At 44.2% G+C, this 22,148-nt stretch overlaps 9 non-coding genes across 9 annotated transcripts; 4 read left to right on the top strand and 5 right to left on the bottom strand.

Annotated features, from left to right (window-relative positions):
- Positions 1 to 5,219: 5,219 nt before the first annotated feature.
- On the bottom strand, positions 5,220 to 5,361 carry LOC148630806 (U4 spliceosomal RNA). Its single transcript, XR_015934991.1, has one exon. It is a non-coding gene; the product is annotated as a U4 spliceosomal RNA (small nuclear RNA).
- Positions 5,362 to 6,531: 1,170 nt separating this feature from the next.
- Positions 6,532 to 6,673, bottom strand: LOC148630807 (U4 spliceosomal RNA). Its single transcript, XR_015934979.1, has one exon. It is a non-coding gene; the product is annotated as a U4 spliceosomal RNA (small nuclear RNA).
- Positions 6,674 to 6,900: 227 nt separating this feature from the next.
- Positions 6,901 to 7,017, bottom strand: LOC148630808 (U5 spliceosomal RNA). Its single transcript, XR_015934973.1, has one exon. It is a non-coding gene; the product is annotated as a U5 spliceosomal RNA (small nuclear RNA).
- A 946-nt stretch (positions 7,018 to 7,963) lies between these two features.
- Positions 7,964 to 8,037, top strand: trnan-guu (transfer RNA asparagine (anticodon GUU)). Its single transcript has one exon. It is a non-coding gene; the product is annotated as a tRNA-Asn (tRNA).
- A 1,542-nt stretch (positions 8,038 to 9,579) lies between these two features.
- Positions 9,580 to 9,661, top strand: trnas-uga (transfer RNA serine (anticodon UGA)). The gene has a single exon. It is a non-coding gene; the product is annotated as a tRNA-Ser (tRNA).
- A 1,559-nt stretch (positions 9,662 to 11,220) lies between these two features.
- Positions 11,221 to 11,293, bottom strand: trnaq-uug (transfer RNA glutamine (anticodon UUG)). Its single transcript has one exon. It is a non-coding gene; the product is annotated as a tRNA-Gln (tRNA).
- A 1,193-nt stretch (positions 11,294 to 12,486) lies between these two features.
- trnan-guu (transfer RNA asparagine (anticodon GUU)) lies at positions 12,487 to 12,560 on the top strand. The gene has a single exon. It is a non-coding gene; the product is annotated as a tRNA-Asn (tRNA).
- A 3,829-nt stretch (positions 12,561 to 16,389) lies between these two features.
- Positions 16,390 to 16,462, bottom strand: trnar-ccu (transfer RNA arginine (anticodon CCU)). The gene has a single exon. It is a non-coding gene; the product is annotated as a tRNA-Arg (tRNA).
- A 4,095-nt stretch (positions 16,463 to 20,557) lies between these two features.
- trnas-gcu (transfer RNA serine (anticodon GCU)) lies at positions 20,558 to 20,639 on the top strand. The gene has a single exon. It is a non-coding gene; the product is annotated as a tRNA-Ser (tRNA).
- Positions 20,640 to 22,148: the final 1,509 nt, after the last annotated feature.

A 22,148-nucleotide genomic window follows, 5' to 3' on the forward strand; every position in this document is an offset into this window, starting at 1 on the left:
TTTTGAATATTTATATGGATTTTACCACTAAAGGGAAATTTTAGTAGCTGAGCATAAAAAGAAGAGGAGCATAACGCATCTGAAGGTCATAAACGATATTAATTTAGGAACATAAACATTACTGTATGTATGTAAACTGTACTGTGTATGGCTGGTCTTGGTAGTTTAAAGAAAAAATACACACCAGTCTTCCATTTCTCCCTAAAAATTTTAAGCATGAAAGTTTTATGAAACGGTACCCAAATATGCGATTGCTGTATAGAATGAATTTTAATTTAAAAAAATTATTTAACACGAACATTAAGCTGTTTACATCTTCCGCCTGAGTACAGTCACCCGTTGCTACCCAACGCAGAATGGTGATTGGCTGACACCATCTGACACCCCTCTGATTGGAGAAAAAAGACGTGCTGGTTTGCTATACATACTGTACCAGGAAGAGGATTTCTTTCTATTCAAAACGTGTATTTTAAAAGTTTAAGAAGTAAAAACCTTACAGCGTACACAGATTTCTAAACTGATCAGGATCGTTATCTTTGTCTTATGCATAATAATGTTCACCGTTCTGTCCAGCAAATTAATAATAAACTTTATTTTATATAGCTTTTTAAACGAATAAGTAATTAGATTGCTCATAAACCTAATCACTTGCTTTTTCTTTTTATTTAGGCTCAGATTTCAACTATAGATCGTATTATTAATAACCATAATAACAACCAACCAACAAAAACAACCATATAAACATAATACCAACCAAAAACATAGATAACAACCACAATACAAAATCAAATAATCAAACCATTTTACTCTCGCAAAGTCCTACAATTATCATAATCCCGCCCCTTATGCAAAACCAAACCTTCCTCCCATCCCAGTTTATCCTGTTTATCATAAACAAAATCCACCTCAATTTTCAACATAAAGCATTACACAAAATCAATACCTCAACACTCCATACTCAACAATGATAATTCACAAACAGCCAGAACATGTAACTACACATTCCCAAACAGACATAATTTCCATAGCCCCGCCCCTTATGCAAAACCAACATCCCTACCCTGTTCTCTCTCTCCCCTGGCGGTTGTAATTGTTTTTATTTTCAAATAAATTTTAGCAAAGTCATGTATTTTAAAAATCTTAAGATTTTTATATTTTATATTTATATTTCCATGATAGGTGTCGCATTTTAAATCATTTTCGTAGTTAGAAATTATGTAACGCCCTGTTAAAAGCAAGGAAGTTTTTATGCCCGTTGAAGTAAAACAAAATGCCTGACAAAGTATGGCTTGGACAGATTCCAAGTGCTTGTACAAATGTGCTAAAGAAATTACAGTTTGAGTATACAGCTTGTCCAAAGTCATCCATTATTAATACTGTAACGCAACGGGGGCTCAGGCGGGCGCCCTTGCCGCATTAGGTCGGCCCCTGCACCGTCCGGGGCTCGAACCCGGGACTTCCGCGTCTCTCTGCAGCGACCTAGCTCCGTGAGCTAAAGAGAGATCTCACCACAGCCCAGTAGCTGTGGTCCTGCTATCACAGGGAAGGGCGGTGACGTCACCCGCTCTGGTACGCCGGCTCTTACACACACTGCTTGTCGGCCGTAGGCGTTACACTCTCCCCCGCTTAAATCGCCGTCCCCGGCGAAGGGCTATCCCACCCCACTTCTGACACCAATGTAACGCAACGGGGGCTCCGGCGGGCGCCCTTGCCGCATCTGGTCGGCCCCATCCCGACTGGAGGCTCGAACCCGGGACTTCCGCGTCTCTCTGCAGCGACCTAGCCCCGTGAGCTAAAGAGAGATCTCTCCACAGCCCAGTAGCTGTGGTCCTGCTATCACAGGGAAGGGCGGTGACGTCACCCGCTCTGGTACGCCGGCTCTTACACACACTGCTTGTCGGCCGTAAGCGTTACACTCTCCCCCGCTTAAATCGCCGTCCCCGGCGAAGGGCTATCCCACCCCGCTTCTGACACCAATGTAACGCAACGGGGGCTCAGGCAGGCGCCCTTGCCGCATCTGGTCGGCCCCATCCCGACTGGAGGCTCGAACCCGGGACTTCCGCGTCTCTCTGCAGCGACCTAGCCCCGTGAGCTAAAGAGAGATCTCTCCACAGCCCAGTAGCTGTGGTCCTGCTATCACAGGGAAGGGCGGTGACGTCACCCGCTCTGGTACGCCGAATGTAACGCAACGGGGGCTCAGGCGGGCGCCCTTGCCGCATTAGGTCGGCCCCTGTACCGTCCGGGGCTCGAACCCGGGACTTCCGCGTCTCTCTGCAGCGACCTAGCTCCGTGAGCTAAAGAGAGATCTCTCCACAGCCCAGTAGCTGTGGTCCTGCTATCACAGGGAAGGGCGGTGACGTCACCCGCTCTGGTACGCCGGCTCTTACACACACTGCTTGTCGGCCGTAGGCGTTACAATACTATTAGTAATATCTTCAGTAAAGGCTTTGATGCATAAATATTTCTGATAAAGGTAGGTTGTGTACTTTTGTCCAACTGAGCAATCTTGCTTTCATAAAATATACCAACATTTTAATGACTGATGATTAACATGCTGTAATACACAGTTCAAAATTAAAGGCGGTTTAACAAGGCGACGCCGGATAGTTAGTCACGTGACACACGTGAACCGCGTGATACCCCGGTCGAGGTATGCCGCGAAATACCTCACCCATTTTGAATGGCTGCATCTGTATCGTGTGTGCCGCAACTAGGAGTATACGGCACTCTGCACAGTGTACGAAGTAAATTATTTTCGCAGTAATTAATTTATTATATTTACTATGTTTATTATACACGTGTAAATTAATTACTGCGAAAATAATTTACTTCGTACACTGTGCAGAGATTCTAGACGAATTGCAGACCACATTTAGACGTCTAAGGTATGCGTTTAATAGACGAATATTATACGTCTTTTGCCCACTGTGCTGCCCTCTTGATTTCGGATTTAATTTCTTTTTACAGGTGCGCTTTTATGAAGACAGAGTCATGTTCAGGTACTTTGCTTGATGGAGGAAGCTCATTTCGGACTCTGTGATCTGCTCACCTGGAAAGGTCTGCTGTACTACTACAAGAGAGAAGTAGAGTCTGGAAGAAGGGACAATTTTATGATGCTTTGGAAGATAATGTTTTTTTTTTCTTTGAAATCGAAATGAATCAGAATATCAGTGCAAAAGACAAACTCTTGGTTTGGTTTAAAGAGATATGGTTTTAAAACAGACAAAATGTAGAAAACAGGTGTTTCTCACTTTTGGAAAAGAATGGACCGGGGTAATATTTTACTAGTTGCAGTGCTGATCTCACTGGGTTACAGTCCTGCAGTGGCACGCCAGGGCCAGTGGTGCAATGGATAATGTATCTGACTATGGATTAGGAGTTTGGAGGTTCGACTCCTGCCTGGTGCTGGTTGTTTTTAAACACATCAGCCTACTCCCTAAGTAGCCTGTGCTACTTACTGCATTGTAATCGTACCCAGTAAGAGATTTCCTTCATGTAAATGAACTGCACCTGACAGCTTTAGAAAAACACCTGGGCTCAGTACGGTGCTGAGAGCTCAAGTTGTGTATAATGTAATAATTTAAGTAGAATAGATTCTAATAATATAATGATCCAGTGTGTTGCACTACTTCACTGCTTCACTGCTCTATGCCGTCTGGAAATAAATCCTCAGACTACTTACTGCCCTGGGAATGTACCAATAAATTACAGGAGCACATCTATATATCACTGCGTTGAAGCAGGAGACACAATCACTGCAAACACATCCTAAATACAGTGTTCCAGCACCTTTGACCTCATCCAGAATGTATCATTTCTTGAAAGGAATTGCTGTCCGAATGCACATCTGAATCCCAAACAGAATCTCTAGTAAAATACGATCATTTGTGAAACAGGTAAATGTCTCAGGGGCCCATTCCTCATTCTCAAGACACATGTATGCAGTACGTACACCATGCGTTGAGCAATAGGGATTAAAGACACCACAGGTAAGGTTAGAAGACATTCTGACTATATTCTAAAATATTGGACTCATATTCTTATGATGGCAGACATGAGTCTGTGTTTAAAACCGGGGTTAATGGACATTATATGACTGTCAATTCTGTTTTGTTTTGGAGACTCTTGGCTGCCTATGTGGTACAGTGCAGCGTGAAGAAAACATTTTCCAAAACTGTGTCAGCTCAAAAGTTGTAAGAAAACCTTTCCAGCTGCTTTAACTCTCTTCATTTTTGTCATTTAATTGTCTGTCGGCACTATGTGGCAGCGTTGCATGACAACCCATCTCACCACGGAAAGGAACCTAACAGCTTTTGTAAGAGAGGAGAAAACGACCTGGCCTGTATGGAGATCAAACCCACGACCTTGGCGGTATTAGCACCACGCTCTAACCAACTGAGCTAACCAGCCTCACGACAGCAATCCTCTCTGTGCTGCAAAAAATCGAACTCAGGGAATTTCTTTTGCCCTCCTTTGAATAGAAAGCCGTGTAATTCAGTGTACGGGCTTTCTCGTGCAGTTTCATGGTTCTTGTAACCCAAATCCTACACTGGCGTGAAGTGACCCCCCATTTCACAGCATTTTTCAGCTGATTTAAAATGTACCTAAAGGAGAAGCATTATTGAAGACCATCAATTACCAAGAGCTTTTGTCAAAGGTTTTGGTGGTCATTTTTAATGACCACAGAGCGCTGTGACCTCGGTTTTACATCTCATCCAAGAGACAGCGCCCTTTTACAACACAGCGTCTCCGTCACTATGCTGGGGCATTGGGACCCGCACAGACCTCAGGTTGAGCGCCCCCCCACCGGCACCATTAACACCACTTCCAGCTGGAAACTTTGTTTTTCCCTGTAGCTCACCCTCATCCGGGTACTGACCTGGCTAACAAATGCTTTGCTTCAGTGGGTTTTCAGTTGCGAGTTGCAAGGGGATGCAAGTGATGGAGCCGCTCGCTGCAAAAGCCACTGCTTTGGCTGGGAATCGAACCAGAGCCTCCCACGTGGGAAGTGAGAATTCTACCACTGAACCACCAATGCTCAGTACCCAGGCCTTCAAAAAAGACGCTTTTTTGGTGCTCTGTTAAAAAAGCGTCGACATTACCTCTTTCAAAAGGCTTCACTTTCCTAGTCACATTCCAAGGCTCATTGAACCCGGGCTGTTTCCTCCAGCGGTATAGTATTGCAGTTAGACAGCACGATGCCTGCAAGACTATGTCACGCTCTGACGAGACTGTCAAAAATTGCTTTCACCGATTGTATTGCAAACCGGCGGAAGCGGGGTATTGGGAAAAGTTTTCAACTAGCAATAATCGCGCCTCGGCTAAACCTCACAGGCTACGATACTGCCAATGCACAAGTCTGACGGTTGCCAGGCAACCGCGGGGATCCTATGGAAATCGTTATCAATCGTCTCATGGCATGTCGTTGCTGTAACGCTTCATATTTGTCGTCTTCTTCTTCTAGCTTGAGGTTTTGAAGAATTTCATGACAGACAAGGGCTCCGTCGGGAACAAAGGGCGTTGTGAGAAAACCGTTGCTTATTTTCAGCAGCAGAAATACAACCCTTTAAATACAAGATGACAGAACAATGACGAAGGGCATGCCGGGAGGAACTCATGCACTACAGAGGAAAGGGGGCGGGCACGTACAGTTCACATTCAAGCCACAAGTACTCTTCTCGGATGTTGCACAAACAAATCCTAACGTCCTGAAAGCATTGCAGCATGTTTGTGTCCCACTTCCCGTGGCTGCAGGACGACTGACACGAACGGACAAACACAATCTGTGGCGTTTAGTGTGACATAGTCTTGCAGGCATCGTGCTGTCTCACTGCAATACTATACCGCTGGAGGAAACAGCCCGGGTTCGATGAGCCTTGGAATGTGACTAGGAAAGTGAAGCCTTTTGAAAGAGGTAAAGCACTGCACAACGGAACTGAGGGAGAATCTTACAATGATTTCGAATGAATTCTGTATGCGTTAAAAGACAGCTATACACAGAAAACATGCAGGACACTGCTCATGATGTTTCCCGAGCCGAAACACAGTGCGTTTTTCCAAGCCATCTGACAAAGCCCGCCCACTGAAAACTGCAGCAGATCGTGTAAAGACGTTCAACTTTGTAACTACTGCACGCACAGGAAGCAGAATAAATTCATCTTTTCAAACTGTCAAAGGTTTGCTTTGCGAACGCTGCAGGGCATCGCACAATCTCTTTTGAACGGGGACAAACGATTTCTTATGGGGCGCAGTAAGTACAGACGTTTAAAAAGCTCCACTCATGCCGACGATGCAGCATGAAGAAGCGCAACCTAACGTTTGACAGACAAAAGCCGGGCGCCGCTACGAGCAATATGAAATCAAACTGACAGCACACGGCGTTTCGCGCTGACTCAAAAGTGATCTCGACAGACGCTGTTCTCTGCATAACGCTGAAAGAGCTAAAGAGCGTTTCTGTTGAGACGTAACAAGCTTGTTTCTTTCTACCATGATGTTACCATGACAAAATCTGTCTTTAAACACCTTGCTCAGTCTCTGACGAGACTGTCAAAAATTGCTTTCGCCGATTGTATTGCAAACCGGCGGAAGCGGGGTATTGGGAAAAGTTTTCAACTAGCAATAATCGCGCCTCGGCTAAACCTCACAGGCTACGATACTGCCACTGCGCAAAGCTGACGGTTGCCAGGCAACCGCGGGGATCCTATGGAAATCGTTATCAATCGTCTCATGGCATGTCGTTGCTGTAACGCTTCATATTTCACAGCATATTCCCGCCCCCCAAAGAAAAGAGCGCCAATCAGAGAGGCGGAGACCGAGGACTCGCAGAGCAGACGGCCACAGTCGCCGTAATAAGAGCGATTGTGAGCGGTTTTAGTTTCTCTCTTTGACCAGCCCAGCTGCGCCCCACGCGAAGGCAGGGAAGCACAAAAATTGTATGGAACTCATTCATGTTCCTCTCCATGGAAATCTTTAGTAAAAGGCAAAAGATTTGTACGAGATGAAGAGAAACCAGAGTGCGTGGCTGGACAGCTGCAGGAGCCCAGGCCGCCTTCAAGGCCTCTGCCCTGCCGGTCGTGGTTGGCAATGCACCTGGCCTTACAAACGAGCCAGTGGGGCACGTTCAGCTCTGGGCTCATCGCCTGCGGCTCTCGGCTTACCTGGCAGGGGAGATACCTTGATCAGCCTGTAGTTAGAGTAGTTGGATTGTTTTCTTGTTTTGTGGAAGCAGTGTTTGTTTTGCAGTTTGAGATGGCAACCTTTGGATCCCGCAAGAATGCTGTACGTTTTGAGCTTTTGGATGACCTCTTCATGGATCGTATGCAGTTCAGCAGAAAAGTGTTACAGAAGGAACGTGGCTTTGAACCTCGGCACTTGGATTTCATCTTCGCTCTCCCAGGTCAGAAAGCATTTGAGGTTGTTTTTGCTACCTATTCTCTGTTTGAACAATGTGTGGATGTGTTTGAGGCAAAAAGAGGGAAAGTTCCTGCCCTTGAGAAGATCAACTTGCAGCCTCTGACACAGAGAGAGAGGAAAACGGTGCATGTTGTTATGTTCTCGGAACTGGCAAAGACGGAGGACATTCACACCTGGCTTAAGCAGTACTGCACCGTCCACCATGGAACTGAGGTTAGAGATGTTGACGGTATAAAAACAGGAGCAAGGAAATTCGAGGTTCGCTTGCTACCGGACAATGTAAATGGAGGCTTAAGGCACCTGCCCTCTACAATCCGGCTGGGCGCCTGCAATGGCTATGTTTTTTATGTGGGACAACCAAAGGTGTGTCGGCGCTGTGGTGTTGTGGGACACCTGGCATCGTCCATACATTTCAAAATCCATACAGCTTGTGAAAGATGAAATCCATTTCTTGGTTGTCAGTGGAAAAAGATTGCCGGCTGCAAGAAGCGCAAGTGATTGTTTTCTTTGACCATAAACCTGCAAATGTAGGGAGCACAAGCGGCCGTCAGTCTCTGTGGCGCAATCGGTTAGCGCGTTCGGCTGTTAACCGAAAGGTTGGTGGTTCAAGCCCACCCAGGGACGCATGTCTCAGTTTTTCCAATGTAAACATCATCACCGCTAAAGAAGATGGCGCAGAAGGCTCCACAGTCGAAACGTTGTGCTTCTTTTCTTCTCTTTTCAGCATGGAGTAAACCTTTGCTTGATCCTTTGCAGCCTACGCATGCTGACACAGCTACCTTTCTCTTAACGCGCCTCAATCATTATTCACCAAAACCATCAGCAGAATGTGTCGCCTTTGTGGTGATGTCACTCCTCTGCTTCACAAATGTCCTTAGTGACGGACCATTTCTTTCTGCCATTTTTCCGGAGCGGTTATTGATTGCTCCATCATTTCCCTCATACTTTCCATCCCTAGATTGAAAAAAAAAAAAACAGAAACAGGCTGACAGGACGACAATCAAATTGCAAAAACTCATCAAAGCACTCGATAGAGTATTTGAATCCACAAGTAGCTACGAGCAACTTTGTCCTGGCTTGCATGAAAGTCGGAAAATGTCAAAAAGAAAAAGATGGTGGCTTTTTCATATCTGTTCTTTTATTTTTAGTTCGTTGGCTCTTCTGTCCATTGTCCTCCTGCCTGGCTCTTGACCTGTGACTGTCTGAACGCACACATTAGACTTTCAGGCGGGGGATTTGTCCTGAGCCTCTGTGAAAGACCCACCCACCCCCATAAATAACTGCTCTAGAAACACATGAATGCAAAACTAAACCACAGCTTAAAGAGGAGCTCCAACTCAGTGCCATACTAATGTAAACGAAGTAATACTAAGACATGTTCTTATGGATTTGTCTTACCCTGAGATATGTAATTGGATTTCAGGATTAACTTCCTCATTCAATGTACTGGTGATTCTTTGCCTGGTCAGTACCTGGGTGGGAGACCTCCAGCGAACAATTAAGCTTGCTGCTGGAAGTGGTGTTAAGAGACTCTTAGGATCTTCCAGAGGTGTCTGTCCAATAGCACTAGTTGCCTTAGAGCTGGCTCAAACATTGCTCAAGAGTCTACCTTTCACAGATGCGCAAAGATGAATGATGGGGGTGCACGCTTCAAGGAGCTTTCCAACTGTAGGGACCGATTAGAGACGATCCGTAGCATGTGTTCGTTTCCATATACGCCCCGTGTCTCAACGGTAGGACAGAGTCAAATACTGCCTCGACACGTAACAGCGTTATATTAAACCGCAGGACTTGAGGGCTGTTTTGTTTGAATGTTCAAGGCATTGGTAAGAGCGTAGGTCAAGGGCCATTGGTGCATCTCCTGTAACTGGAGTAAAAATGCTATTCAAAGTGCAGTGACTAAAATCGTCGTCCACATGTCTCCGTTGTTGATTGCTTTCTGTCTAAGAACGTTCTGTTTTCATGTCCGAACGGGGAGACTTTATCATTCCAACTTGAAGCCACCCTTAAGTCCTCTGAGGTGTGTGTGTGTGTGTGTGCTTGCACGTATGGCGTAAAAGGTTTCTTAAACGGAGAGCGAACTTGAAAAAAGTTGCCTCCGCTGCTGCCGCCGCCTCGCACTCCCTGTTCCATTGTAGCAAGAAGGCAGCGGCCGCGGCGCTCGCTGTACTCGTGGCCGAGTGGTTAAGGTGACGGACTTGAAATCTGTTGGGGTCTCCCCGCGCAGGTTCAAATCCTGCCGACTACGGCGTCCTTTGCATTTGGTTGCGTGCGTGCGTGTAAAAGGACCAGCGCCGTTTCGTTTTCGCTGGGACCTTTAACACTCTAAATCGCCTGGACCCGCAGCCTGTGAAATCGATTCTTCAGCACCCACGAAGGACGCTTTGCCGCTGGACACAGATAACGATGCTTTTCTGCAACGAGCTTTCCAGCTGAATTTTCTCGGCAGCTCCGTACTGAACCTGTTCTCCATTGCAACATAGCGGAGGCTCGTCACGTCTATAGCAAGGCTGTGTAGGACCGCATACGCCACAGTGACTTGTACACAGACCACATGAAAGGCAAGCAAAATACACTTTTAAAATTCCAAAGACTCACAAGGTCAGAGAAACAGCGATGACCTGAACAGATCTGTTACAGAAGTCTAGGTTGACCTTTTTAGAGCTGTAATTGCATTTTTGTTTAATAGAAGATCAAATCTACTCGCATGTACCAGCACCTTACAGTTTATTGATGTTAATTCTGTTTAAGTAATAAGATTGCTAACGATGTTGGACTTTAGCCGGTGTTTTTTAGAACAAATTGCTTACACTTCTGTAAGGAATACGCAGTACGTGCCTTTGTCAGTCATTGCTCACCATACCTGTAACTTTCTTATCTAACTCACTTCCTCAAATGGTGAAGGTCCACAAACATAAATGAAAAAAAAAACCCTTGTTGTAGATGAGGTGCACAAAAAAGCAGCCCCTGATAGTGTATAACACATTTATACTATTGCAGAGACACATGTAACATATATATATATATAATGTATATATATGAAACAGAAATAGAAACAGAAACAGGAATCGCTTACTCACCTGGAGAATCTCTGTAGGAATATCTAGCATTTATCAATGGAAATAAAAGCTGCTTTAATACAGTGCATGTTCAAACTCAAACCCTCAGCTGCTGTTCTTGTTTGTTTTGGGACAAATTGCAACTGAGCATCGCATGAGCCGTTACGTACCCTTATCTGTTAGGGAATTTCAAGGGAGGAGTTAGGTCAGAATGGGTAGGCTGCAAAACAACAAGTAAAGATTTATTCCAAGATGAAACGTTGTGGCGGTTTTCTTATCTTTTCAGCATGGACTAAACATTTACGTTTTCCTTATATGCTATATATGTATATATTAGCACCAATGTCGTTCTTAAAAACTAACATGAAATTGTCAGGGACATTCAGCTATATACAAAGACGAGACAGACAAAGTAATAATTCTGTATTAACGTGGCCTACATATTGACGCAATGATCGAACTATCTGACATGTTCTGATTCAGATCCCCTGCAGTTCATGCCAATTAGAACAATAGCAATGCTGAGTCCTCCCCACCCTACTGAGCACAAATTCAGCTGCTCTCCAGTTCTTTTCTGCATGTTTTTTCATTGCAATTGAGCTCGGAGCTGGAGATGATCTCCATACAGTTCTGTGTTCACCAGCCCGCACTTGCGTGCTAATTTACGGGTTGTGGCAAATGCTTTTCTATAGTTCATATACATGACGGCAACCTGTTACCGAGGAACCTAAGAGGTTTAAAAGCCTCGCGAGCCAGGCAGGACTCGAACTTACAATCTTCTGATCCAAAGTCAGAAGCGTTATCCATTACGCCACTGGCCCATAGAACACGTGCTTGCACTCCACCACAGAGAGCTCTACACTGCTACTAGTAGTACACTTCCCCATCTAAATTTTCACAGCAAGAAACTTGTGTTTCCTACTATTTTTATCAGGTTTAAAATATCATCTCCTTAAAACAGAAAAAGTGTTGATGTGTCGTGCTGAAATTCCGATTGATTTTGAATTCAAAGAAAAAAGGTTTTCTTCCAAAACACCATGAAATTGTCACATCTTGCAGACAATAGGTGTATTCCATGTTGAAAAGAGAAGAAAGAAAACCATGGAGCCTTTTACAGGTGTGAGGCTTCTTCAGGTGTGAGAAGACCTCACAGTCGAAACGCTGTGTTTCCGTTTTTCTCTTTTCAGCATGCAATAAACCTATTACTTGTTCCTTTGCAGCCGAGGCATGCTGACGTAGGTACCCAGCTGAACATCTTGCAGACTCTACAGTACTTCTCTCCTGTAGAAGTAAAGCAGGGCTTGCTGGGTGAGCTTTTGCTCCGGTAAATTAGGTCACGTGTCATGTTAAATCACTTCTTCTAAACACAACATTTGCTGGTGCTAGCTTTCCCCATGAAAAGAGACATTTCCCTTACAGTACATGACATATCGTTTTTATTCTATCAATAAGTATAGAAATTAAACAAAAGAAAAAATGGTGTCGCCAAAGAATGCACAGCTCTGTCGCCTTGGGGAGGTGTCAAGGGCATTGAGCTCCTTGGACATGAAAAGTGCCCGATAAATGCCATTTCTCATCATTTCTCTTGGCGTCAGTTCTGCTATTAAATGGGACGGAGGCAACGGGCTCAGAGAGCAGGTTAAGTGCACACCGAACGCAGATGTGTCCAAGTGTCTGTAAAAGCGCGGTGCTCCGCTGGCGCTGTTCCCTAGTGGCTTAAAATGCCTGCCTGGTAAGCAGGCGATCCTGGGTCTGAATACCAGCGGTGCCTCTCTCCGTGTCTTGTTGTGCCGAATGTCTCATTTCAGACAAACATGTACAGCTTGGTTCAGTTTAATGCAAGAATTCATTTCCTTTCTGGAATAACTTGTTTTTGAAGAAATCCATACAGCTTGTGAAAGATGAAATCCATTTCTTGGTTGTCAGTGGAAAAAGATTGCCGGCTGCAAGAAGCGCAAGTGATTATTTTCTTTGACCATAAACCTGCAAATGTAGGGAGCACAAGCGGCCGTCAGTCTCTGTGGCGCAATCGGTTAGCGCGTTCGGCTGTTAACCGAAAGGTTGGTGGTTCAAGCCCACCCAGGGACGCATGTCTCCGTTTTTCCAATGTAAACATCATCACCGCTAAAGAAGATGGCGCAGAAGGCTCCACAGTCGAAACGTTGTGCTTCTTTTCTTCTCTTTTCAGCATGGAGTAAACCTTTGCTTGATCCTTTGCAGCCTACGCATGCTGACACAGCTACCTTTCTCTTAACGCGCCTCAATCATTATTCACCAAAACCATCAGCAGAATGTGTCGCCTTTGTGGTGATGTCAGTCCTCTGCTTCACAAATGTCCTTAGTGACGGACCATTTCTTTCTGCCATTTTTCCGGAGCGGTTATTGATTGCTCCATCATTTCCCTCATACTTTCCATCCCTAGATTGAAAAAAAAAAAACAGAAACAGGCTGACAGGACGACAATCAAATTGCAAAAACTCATCAAAGCACTCGATAGAGTATTTGAATCCACAAGTAGCTACAAGCAACTTTGTCCTGGCTTGCGTGAAAGTCGGAAAATGTCAAAAAGAAAAAGATGGTGGCTTTTTCATATCTGTTCTTTTATTTTTAGTTCGTTGGCTCTTCTGTCCATTGTCCTCCTGCCTGGCTCTTGACCTGTGACTCTCTGAACGCACACATTAGACTTTCAGGCGGGGGATTTGTCCTGAGCCTCTGTGAAAGACCCACCCACCCCCATAAATAACTGCTCTAGAAACACATGAATGCAAAACTAAACCACAGCTTAAAGAGGAGCTTGTCATGACCGCCAGGCAGTTAAGACCAACTCTTAAGCAATCTAAACAGCACCAGCAGCGGGTGATTATTAACAAACGCCGCCGCACAAGTTAACCCACCTGCACACACTCCACCGTGCGGTACGCAGTGCTATTTTTACCATCTTTACCTGCTTCCCGCTGGTATTGAGTCTACTCCTTGAGAGCTCTACCTGGCGTTTCTGCCTTTTCGACTTTGGACCTCGCCTCTCACCTCGGACTGTTTGCCACCAGTGTTCTCCCTGGATTACGACTTACCTTACGCCTCTTGACCACGAAACAAAGCAAAGCAGAGCAAAACAAAATGAACAAACGAAAACCCTCACGTCCCGCACTTGCATATAACGCCGTTACGTGCCCAAGCGGTATTGTACGTCATCCTAGCACTGCACCCCGGGGCGTACGGTATATGGGAACGAGCACACGCCACGAATCGTCTCGAATCACTCCCTACAGCTATAAGGCACCTTGAAGCATGCACCCCCAACATTCTTCTTTGCGCATCTGTGAAAGGTAAACTCTTGAGCAAACTCTGAACCAGCTCTAAGGAAACTAATCCGATTAGACGTTACTTTGACTAATCTTTTAAGGGACCCTTGTTAATTGGAGAAATCAATGATTTCGAATGAATTCTGTATGCGATAAAAGACAGCTATACACAGAAAACATGCAGGACACTTCTCATGATGTTTCCCGAGCCGAAACACAGTGCGTTTTTCCAAGCCATCTGACAAAGCCCGCCCACTGAAAACTGCAGCAAATCGTGTAAAGACGTTCAACTTTGTAATTACTGCACGCACAGGAAGCAGAATAAATTCCTCTTTTCAAACTGTCAAAGGTTTGCTTTGCGAACACTGCAGGACATCGCACAATCTCTTTTGAACGGGGACAAACGATTTCTTATGGGGCACAGTAAGTACAGACGTTTAAAAAGCTCCACTCATGCCGACGATGCAGCATGAAGAAGCGCAACCTAACGTTTGCATTCCTAGCAAATTCCTTTTATTTTTTGATAAATAAAGACAGTCTTGTTTAACAAACAACACACACAACATTTTACATTGTGAATTCAATTCAAATCAATGTATTTCTATATAGCGCCTTTCACAACAAGGTTGTCCCAAGGCACTTAACAATGCAAGTTGTTAAGAGCCTTGTGTTTAATATGCCGCCTAGGTTACGTGCTGTCTCTTTGAGGCAAATGTTTAAATCCTCTGAGTTAAGTGCTGAAGTTATAGTAGTCCTATCAGTATTGTTGCCTCCGATCAACAGATCCTCATTTTTCTCAGAGTTGAGTAACAAAAAGTTTTCACACATCCAAGTATTTCCTTCCTTAATGCATTTAACTAAACTGATAATAGAAGAGTTGTCGTTTGGTGTAAACAAAATGTTTATTTGAGTGTCATCAGCATATGAATGAAAGTTCATATTATTTTTTCATATTATCCTACCTAGCAGCAGCATGTTGAGAGAGAGAGCAATATTGGTCCCAGCACTGATCTTCTGGTACCCCAAATTGAACTGGTGACATTGATGAAGCAGTACAATTATTAGATATTTGAACATAATGAAAACGATGAGTAAAATGTGAAGTAAACCACTGAAGGACGGTTCCAGATAAGCCAACCTCAAACTCAAGCCTGTGTAACAAAACAGAGAGGTCAACCATGTCAAAGGCAGCTCTAAGATCTAGAAGCACAAGCACTGTTGCATTCCCCGCATCAGTAGCTAAGAGAATATCATTTACGACTCTTGTTAATGCAGTTTCAGAAACCAGACTGAAATTTCTCAAGTATATTATTTGAATCCAGATACGATTGACGTTGGGCAACAACTATTCTCCCAAGACTTTTAGATTGAAATGGGACCTTTGAGACAGGCCTGTAGTTGTTAAGAACTTGTGGATCCAAATTTGACTTCTTAAGGAGTGGTCTAACAACCGCTACCTTAAATTGATCAGGTACAACGCCTGACGCAAGCGATGCATTCATCATACTAATTATAGGTCCTGCCAGTCCTTCGAGGGAATCTTTGACTAGCTGAGTGGGGATGGGATCTAGCGAACAGGTGGTTGACTTTGTCTTACGTCTGTGTTCATGAGTCCACCATAAGAAGAAATCTGAACAGGAGTGGTGATCATGCGAGGTCACCATGGAGGAAACCACTGCTCTCCCCCCCAAAAAAACCACCACTGCCCCTCTCAAGTTTGCTAAAGACCACATGGATGTTCCACAGCAACTCCTGGAACAATGTTCTGTGGACAGACGTGACAAAAGTTGAACTTGTTGGTAAATGTGCACAGCGTTATGTTTGGAGATAACAAAACACTGCATACCAACTCCAAAACCTCATCCCACCTGGGAAGGATGGCGGAGGCTGTACGGCTTGCAATCATCGAGGGACCGATGAATTCCAAGATGTATCAGGAAAATCTACAGCAGAATGTCAGGGTGTCTGCCTGTGATCTAAAACTCGAAAGACGCTGGGTCATGCAGCATGACAAAAACAAAGGAGTACATCAACAACAGAGTGGCTGAAACAAAAGAAATTCCGTATTTTGGGATGGCCAAGTAAGAGTCCTGACCCCAATCCCATTGAAGTGCTGTGGCGTGATCTGAAGCAGGCCGTTCAGTGCAAGACATCCCAAAAATATACATGAACTGAAACAGTTTTTCATAGAGGAATAGGCCAAAATACCTCCTAACCGCTGCTCAGGTCTGACCAGCCGCTACAGAAAGTGGGGGTTGAGGTTTTTGTCATAAAGGAGGTTCCACTAGCTCCTTAATATAAGGGTTCACGTACTTTTTCCATCAATGACCTTGATTTTTTAAACCATTTGGTCAATAAAGAAACAGCAATGTCAAATGTTGGGCGTGTGTTGTTTGTTAAATCAGACTCTCTTTATTAATTATTATGACTTAGATAAAGATAAGATCACATGTTAGGAGCCATTCATGCAGAAATCCACATCATTCCGAAGGGCTGTTTACAAAAGTTTTTCTCCCAACTGTATGTGAGAGAAAAGCAGAGACGCTCACTGAGTAAGGTGGGGTTGCAGCTTTGCAAATCACAAGGACATTTGTACGCTCAAAATGGGACAGGAGCACCCCAGATGGGACTCAAACCCACAAACCCTGGCTTAGGAAGCCAGTGCCTTATCCATTAGGCCACTGGGGCACACTGGGTTGGGTCGATCATGCTGATGAAGAGCCAGTTTTTTTTTCCTTTGCTTTTACAAAGGGATCCCCAAAATTAGGAAAGTTAGGCAGCAGAAGGTTTACTGTGACCTGAGAAGGACCGGCATCCAATCACGGTGGTACACACAGACATGCTCTCACTCATCTGAGCTACACGGCTACCAAGATGATCTCAGGTGCGCCGAGCTGGTACGGAACATTTTGAACTGAACAACGGCGAATTGTCTCTCAGACAGGCTTTTCACCTCTGAGCTCCCTGACTGACAGTAATCAGCTAGCTAGTGAAACAGTCAGCTGCTTCTAAGCCTTAAACAGCTGCATCTCGGCGCTTCCACAGACAGATGATTTGAAAGCCAAACATCGCCCATTGGGAACACCTTACTATCACTAGTTTAAGAGACTCTTAAGGTCTTGCAGAGGTGCCTGTCTAATAGCATGCGCTTTGCAAGCTATAGGTGTTTAGGCTGAGGCAGAATGCCTGTTAACAAAATGTTTTTCTAAAGGGGCCTCGCACTCTTTTCCAAGCAATGGTCACCATCCCCACCGAGTGTCACAATGTAGTCATGTCCTAGGACATCACCTGTTAGTCTCCATTTGTCTGCCACCAACACTTTAGGTTACGGGGTCACAACCGCACCCCGGAGACCAGAGGAGCCGTTGCCGTTCTGGCGGCGCAGATTGGGCTGAAGGTGGGGCGCTTGAATCTCGCTGTTGGAGGCCGTCTGAAACTGACCCAAGCCTTTCCCTTGAATTAAATGTAAATAAGAAATGAACCCCAGATGCACATGGAATCAATCACGTGTTTCCTTTGAGCCGTTTCAGAGACTGCTCCAGAGTTTACCTTGCACAGATGCGCAAAGATTAATGATGGGGGTGCACGCTTCCAGGCGTCTTACAACTGTAGGGACTGTTTAGAGACAATTCGTAGATTGTGCTCATTTCCCTCTATTCCCCGTGTTGCAGTGGTAGGATGACGTAAATTCCTGCTTCGACACGTAACGGCATTATAATCAAGTGCGGGAGCTGAGGGCTTTAGTTTTGTTTCGTTTTCCATGGCGTTCGTAAGCGCGCAAATCAAAGGCAATTCCTGCGTCTAACACGAATGTAAATGCTTTTGAAAGTGCAGTGTGGTGCAGCTTGTAAAATCCTTTTCCACATTTGTGGTTTGTTGCTGTTTTTTCTGTCTGCCAAAGTTGCATTTTGACATCCGGACTGGGGGACTTTATCATTTGAACGTGAAGCCAGCCTTAAACCCTCTGAGGCGTGTCTGTCTGCCGGCACGAATCTTGTGAAAGGTTTTTTTTTTTAACGGAGAGCGACTTTAAAAAGGTTTCATCAGCCACCTCGCACTCCGTGTTAGATTATAGGAGGAATGCGGCGGCAGCGAGCTCGCTTTTGTCATGGCCGAGTGGTTAAGGCGATGGATTCGAAATGCGTTAGGGACTCCCCGCGCAGGTTCAGAACTTGCCGACTCCTGCGTCTGCCGCACGTCGCCTTGTGCCTGCGCGGCAAAGGCAAAGTGCCGCTTCTCCTTTCCCGGTACTATAAAAACGTTAAATCGCTTGGACCCGCTGCCATGGAAAGCAGTTCTTCAGATTACCATACATTCTGCGTTCGCACCTCTGGTGCTCTACTTATGCCTTTGAAAACCTAATGAATAAAGCTGAAAGAACCGACACGATATGTAGGTGCTCGTAAAGCACGCATTAAAGAACTGTTAACAGCAAGGGTTTCAGTGGGTTAACTGAGAAGGCGTGATCGCTAATTGTTGACTTTTTATTTGGTGTTAGAAACACTCTTACTGTGCATGACGTGCAACAAATGTAGCCACAGAAATTGCATCACGCTTTCATGTATGCTATTGCAGACACCAACGTTGCCTAGATAGAAAACCGAAATAGCCGTGGGTTTGCTTGCTGGTCTGAAGGATCTCTCTTCGAATCTCTATCATTTGTCAATGGAAGTAAAAGACGCTGCAATCTCATACGTTCAGAATCAAACCCGCAGCTGTTGTTCGACTTTATTTCTTGACTAATTACAACTGAGTGTCGCATGAGCAGTTACGTAAACTTGTCTGGTATATTTGAACACAAATGCCGTTCTTCAATTAAAACTAACAGTACATTGTCAGGGACATTCAGTTCTATACAAACAAGAGACACAAGAGAATATTTCTACCTTTCATGTGGACTACGTGTTGACTTACTGATCGGAATAATTGAAAAGTTCGGGTTCATAGCCGATGCAGTGCGTGCTAATTAGAACAACAGCAACGATTAGCTCTCAGCACCGTACTGAGCCCAGGTGTTTTTCTAAAGCTGTCAAGTGCAGTTCATTTACATGAAGGAAATCTCTTACTGGGTACGATTACAATACAGTAAGTAGCACAGGCTACTTAGGGAGTAGCCTGATGCGTTTAAAAACGACCCGAGCCAGGCGGAAGTCGAACCTACAATCTCCTGATCCGTAGTCAAACGTGTTATCCATTGCACCACTGACCCTGGTGCAACACTGCAGGACTGCAAGCCGGTGAGCTCAGCACTGCAACTAGTAAAATACCCCGGTCCATTCTTTTCCAGAAGTGAGAAACACCTGTTTTCTACATTTTGTCTGTTTTAAAACCATATCTCTTTAAACCAAACCAAGAGTTTGTCTTTTGCTCTGATATTCTGATTCATTTCGATTTCAAAGAAAAAAAAAACTACCTTCCAAAGCATCATAAAATTGTCCCTTCTTCCAGACTCTACTTCTCTCTTGTAGTAGTACAGCAGACCTTTCCAGGTGAGCAGATCACAGAGTCCGAAATGAGCTTCCTCCATCAAGCAAAGTACCTGAACATGACTCTGTCATCATAAAAGCGCCCCTGTAATAAAGAAATTCAATCTGAAATCAAGAGGGCAGTTGCCTACTGAAATACAAGAAGTCATCAATTTTAACCTAGCAACACATTAAAGGCTGCATCTATACAAGTACGATTCTAGAAATGCTCACCAGATTACGTTTTAAGAAGGAACTGCGCTTCAGGTTCTGCCGAGATCTTAACTCGGATGGCAGGATTCAGAGTCCGGAGTGCGGACTGATTGCGCACGGAGGGTCCATATACTGTGGATCCCTCAGTGATCTTCCGCGTGTTCAAACTGCCAGCGTGTGACTCCCCTGTCCCCGTGACCTCATTGCTCTGCTCTCTCCTCTGTGCAGCCGAGCCAGATTCACGGTAAAGTGAAAAAAAATATGCCCTCAACGTGAGATTTACTCTGGAGCGAGGATAGATGTTACCTTTTTATCATTGAACAGGATGTATGTGATGTGGCGACTAGGTTCAATTTTGTATCCTCTTTAAAAGATTAAGGACTGGGGTGAGCGTGATTTACCACCCTTTCAGCTAAGATCCCGACGTGCGCACCGTTTAAGCTGCATAGACTCGGTCGTTTAACTCTTCTCCATTAGCAGGGTTAAGGTTAAAGAAAAAAAACATTGCTGACTTCTTTTTTTTTGCCAGCTGCTAGCGCTGATTAGCAAGGTTTGTATTTCATGTTTTGCAAGTTGCATCCATTTTAAGAAAAACAAGTCGTGTTAAAGACAGGAAATGAATACTTGCATTTAATTAAGTCTAGCCGTAGGCAGTTATCCACTGGGATTCAGACCCAGGGCCTCCTGTTTACTAGACAGGCGCTTTAACCAACTAAGCCACAGCGCCCTGGGAGTGCTGTCCTTTTGCAGCCACTTGGACACACCACTCAGACACATCTGCATTCGGTGTGTGCTCCGCCTGCTCGCTGAGCAAGTTGCCACCTTTACATACAATAGCAACATCGACACCAAGAGAAAGGATGACAAATGGCTTTTATCTGGAACTTTTCATGTCCAAGGAGCTCAATGTGCTTTCTGTGTACAACAGGGCCACTGAACTCCACGCTGGCCACTGAACCACAGCAGTGGCTTGCTGGCTTGACATCTCCCAAGGAAAATATTGAAATCGCATGTGGAACAGGAAAATGACCCTCGAGTACGAGGGAAAAAAAAGAAAAAGATCATCTGGAGCGCGCCAACCCAGTTGGGACAGCCCAGTTTTGTCGACGAGGTGGCCGAGTGGTTAAGGTGATGGATTGCTAATCCATTGTGCTTTGCACGCATGGGTTCAAATCCCATCCTTGTTGGTTTCCATGTCTGTTTCCATTCTGTTTTTGATCCCTATTGCTCAATGCACAGTGAAAGCATTGCATACATGTGTCTGACAATGAGAAATGGGCCCCTGAGACAGTCATTTGCCTGTTTCACAAATGATCGTATTTTACTAGAGATTCTGTTTGGGATTCAGATGTGCATTCGGACAGCAATCCCTTTCAAGAAATGATACGTTCTGGATGAGGTCAAAGGTGCATCATTTGGACACTTTGTGGGCTTGAAATACAAAGAAAATCATGTTCTATGGTACAAGATAAATACAAAACTTAAGCTTTTATTATAATTAGATTTGTTTATAAAGCATAAGCAATCATTTATTACATTAATATATGTAAAAATAACATTTTAGCATCATACGTTTAGTATATTTAGTCCCTAATGCTGAAAGAAATGATCATAGAACATGACTTCTAACCTTACCTGCGGTGTTTTTGATCCCTATTGCTCAATGCACAGTGAAAGCATTGCATACATGTGTCTGACAATGAGAAATGGGCCCCTGAGACAGTCATTTGCCTGTTTCACAAATGATCGTATTTTACTAGAGATTCTGTTTGGGATTCAGATGTGCATTCGGACAGCAATCCCTTTCAAGAAATGATACGTTCTGGATGAGGTCAAAGGTGCTGGAACACTGTATTTAGGATGTGTTTGCAGTTATTCTGTGTTTCTAGCTTCAACCCAGTGATATATATATATATGCTCACTGATTTTTTGGTACATGCCCAGGGCAATAATCATTATGAGGATTTATTTCCATATGTGCTAGAGGTAGTGTTGTGAAATTCTTCAACACACTGGATCGCAGGTTTAAACCTGCACTCTTACTCCTTAAATACCAACAAATGCAGATATGTAGCAATCATATTGTAGCTGACACTCATTTGCCTATTTCACAAATGATCATATTTTACTAGAGATTCTGTTTGGGATACGGATGTGCATTCTGACAACAATCTCTTTCAAAAAATGATTTTACCTTATCGCAGCTTTGCCCCTCTTGCCTCTTTGGAAAATATCTCCATCTTGTGGTCGTTGTTGGTAATGTCTAGACAATATCTCCATCTTGTGGTCGTTGTTGGTAATGTCTTCTTATGCCCTTTTTTTATTTCAATTCTTTATTAGTTGATTCTAGAATCTCTACAATAGAGCTGAAAATATCAGTTTTGTAGCAGACAATATGACATTAGTTATAGTCCAATTAAGACTTTATTACCCTGTTTGTAACATAACAAATTAAAATTGATTAAAACTAAGTTTGGAACACCAGGGAACATAAAAAATGATTTTTAGGAAAACCATGAGGTTCTCTGTGTCCGATGCCTGCAAGGGGAGAAAGCTAGAATTCTTTGCTTTTTCAAAATTTGAAAATAAACATCATATAACAACAGCTTTCATTCCTAGGAGTGAAAAATAACCATTTTTGAAGACATTTTAGTTTCTAAAACACTACAATAAAGTTAAAAACATCAGTTTTATAT

This window comes from Lepisosteus platostomus, unplaced genomic scaffold, assembly GCF_059453375.1.
Source record: "Lepisosteus platostomus isolate fLepPlt1 unplaced genomic scaffold, fLepPlt1.hap1 Scaffold_86_H1, whole genome shotgun sequence".
Lineage (NCBI taxonomy): Eukaryota > Metazoa > Chordata > Actinopteri > Semionotiformes > Lepisosteidae > Lepisosteus > Lepisosteus platostomus.